The following is a 3,549-nucleotide window of genomic DNA, read 5'->3' on the forward strand; positions in this document are numbered from 1 at the left end:
ACATAAAATAAATAGATAATAAATGAACTGGTACTTTATGTAAATTAATTTCATCAAGTTTTTCTGCTGTGAATTTCACCACATCAACAGCTTCAAAAGTCTTTTAAAAATGAACATAAATATTTTCTGTGTTGTGATGTTGCCTTTTGATGGGAACAAATCACTATAAAATTTTAATTATTTCTTCAAACATTGTTTGATTGCATTTCATCAGGAGTAATTATTAGCTGCAAATTGCTTTGCAGATAACAGATATAAAAGCCAGCTGCAGCACATAAAGGAGTATTGATAAAATTTCTATTTATCTATTTAGTTACTGATAATTGGCTGTTAGCGCCGGCGCCCACAGGCTTAGCTCCTGTGCATTTACGACCAGTTATATTATATGTGGTAGGATTTTGATTGGCTCAACATTGTATGCAGTTCTGACCTTGACCTCTCCATGGTCTACGCCGTGACATGACCTGATCTGTGGAGAAGAGTGTGGCGCACTGTGAAGTATAAAGAAGCATATTAAAGTGGCTTTACTTTACAATTCACCTAGTTATTTATTGACTAGCCCATTAGGATTGATGCAATGGTTTTTACCCATGTGATCCCAGGAGACCCACATACCATGGAAAAATCAGCTGAGACATACCTTTAACCTTTGGAATGCTGTTTTCATTGCCCCTCCACCCACACACTAATCAAAATACTTAGTAGTCAAGCCTGTAACTATGTAGTAGTTTTATTCCTCAGCAACTTTGTCAATCTGTCTGCCTCACAGTTGTATCTCCTGCCCCCCCCCCCCCCCCCCCCCCCATTATGGAGCAGCACACTGTCATAATATCATAATATCAGCCTCATAATATCCATCTTAAATGTAAACTATTGTTTTCTTTATGCGATTTGTTATGATACCGCAGTCAATCATTGCCTGCTGGGCCACTGAGTTGATGCCATGCTGGCATAGTCCACGGAGGGTCAAACTGTTTGCCCTCCTTCTACTGCCGGGGGCCACCCTGTAGTACTACGCCGTGAGTAGGCTGTGCTGTAATCCATAAAACAATAAAACTCAGCTGTTCCAACTCATCCAGGAGAGAGAGAGAGCGAGAGAGAGAGAGAGAGAGAGAGAGAGAGAGCGAGCAGCTACAGAATCAAGGCTGCATGCAAAGTAACGCTAAAATAATGTGAACTCTGTGTCTTTTGATCCTGAAGACACAGTTTAAAACTAAAGACTGAAACAACACTAACATCATCTTTTCAACTGCCTGTTATAAGAAAAGATTGTGTGCACTTGCGGCAGTAATGATATCATTATCCACCCTGACCTTTAGGAGCATGGAAAGCCCCTTTGGTTTAGGATCCACGGTAAATGTTGAGATAATGGGAAAACACTCCTCACACACAACTACATGTCATTGTGGAACCTAATACATAATGCATGTTGTTGGTGTCTTCTAATATACAATATTCCTGTGGGGTTGAGTGAGACCCTGCTGCCTCCACATGGTCACAACTGTAGGCCGAGGTGCATTATTTTAAAATCAACTCCAGAATACATATGGCTGATGGAGGACAGAAACTACCACCTGGAGCAATGCCTCTCGCTGTGTAATGCTCTGTAGCTTACACACAGTTTATTGTGCACTGAAGCACAAAGGTTGTGCTGAGAGTCAGTCGGGGTGTCGTGACCCACCTGAGACCCTGAACTGACCAGGAAATAATAATTAACAATTTAAGAATTCAAGCATTTTTACATAAGAAAGGAAAACACTGCAGTACAACCAGCAGCCCCCTGATAACACACAGCTTACAGTGTTTTAATGAAATTGATTATTGCGCTTTCTCAATGATACAATAACAAAATAAAACTAAAATCACCTCCTCCTCCTCCACTCGGACTAGTTTCAGGTTACATCCCTGTTCATCCAGAGTCATAGGAAATATGAACTGTTTGTGTGAAACTTTGTCGTAATTTCTGTGTGAAGTCTTGAGTAATGGCTGAAAAGTGTTTTGTGAGGTCACACTGACTTTGACCTTTGACCACCAAAATCTAATCAGTTTATCCTCAAGTCCAAGTGAATGTTTGTGCCACATTTGAAGAATTTCCCTCGAGGCTTTTCGGAGATATCTCATTCACCACAACCTTAACCTTTGACCTTTGACCACCAAAATCTAGTCAGTTCATCCATGATTAGTTTCCTCGGTATAGACTGATATACACTTTAGGTCCGGAGGGAGCGGTCTATGGAGGTGTGGCTCTTTGTGGTCGTCGTAGTCCATGAAGGCCGAACCGAAATTAGACATCTGGTCCAAGGAGAATTTTCGGCGTGCGTCACCAGCTGTACCTGACATTACCTCTGCGTCGCAAAGCACGGCTCCTGTCTCCCAGCAACCGTGACAACACAAAACTTTTTTAACAGACGGCAGGGCTGAAAGAGTTTTCAGTCGAACTGAAACTGTAAAAGTGACCACTGAGAATGAGACACATTAAACTGATTAAAGAGGGGCAGCTTTTGTAAAGTTGTATTTCACATGGTCAGGAGGTCGGAGGTTGTGTCTTGTCTAATGCCAGTCTTAGAGACCGGTGCACTGAGTGGAGCTGCTGTGGTGCAGTCAGGTCTGAGCAGGTTCACACCTCCACCAGCAGGTGGAGACAGATAGACGTCCAAAGGTTTGTGTTTGTCTGAAGCAGCAGCAGAACTTTACTCACCAAGAGACTTAGGTTGTTCCACCCTAAAGAAACCAGATCTCTCATTGACTGTTTCGTTTAAACACCAATGTCTTCGTTTGTCATGACGGGAAACCATTCGGTTTTTGTTTTTACTTTTCCATTGAGAGGAATTAGAACAGCTCTCACCTGGATGTGATGAGAGTCTCATTGAAGCAGATGCATTTGAATAAATCAGACATACATTAGACTGGATACGTTTCTCTGCAGGGCTGTTCTCAGCAAACACACCACTCACGCACTACAGTGAACTAACATTTCAACAGCTTGTGGGCAGTGGTCACTCTAAATGTAAATGTAGATCCTTTCAGACATGACAGATTCAAACTTAGTTTTCAGCTTGCGCCTCGTGTGCTGTCATATATGATCTATACTAAAAGCAGCTGCCTGTGGTCACAGACTGGATGTGTATTAACGCTGCTGTTATCTGATGCAGCAGACTGCGGCCGAGGCTGAGCATCAAGGTAAACTATCGCCGCCATTTATCTGATGTGAAATGCTGCTTTCCAGCTCGGCTCCCACCTGCGTGTATCAAACAGTATGTTCACTGGCGCCGACACTTGGCCGACCTTGGTGATGATTGATAGGAAATACTGATTCATAAGTCGTCCGCATGCACGCAGTGATGGGCAGCCATTCCTCAGCCTCCTTATCACACAGCAGGAAGGAAGAAATATGAAGTGGTGCTGTGCGTTTTTACACAGAGGGAGAGTCTGTCTTCACTTTCTCTCAGGTTTTATGAGACATGAAAAATGCAGATTTAGGTGATAGTGATTAAAATGCAAGTCCAAAAAGCCACACGTTTTTTTTCTACTGATGAAAGGTTTTAAAAA

This window comes from Seriola lalandi, unplaced genomic scaffold (assembly GCF_002814215.2).
Source record: "Seriola lalandi dorsalis isolate HSWRI2012SDOR001 ecotype SW California unplaced genomic scaffold, Sedor1 jcf7180002054885, whole genome shotgun sequence".
Taxonomy (NCBI): Eukaryota; Metazoa; Chordata; class Actinopteri; order Carangiformes; family Carangidae; genus Seriola; species Seriola lalandi.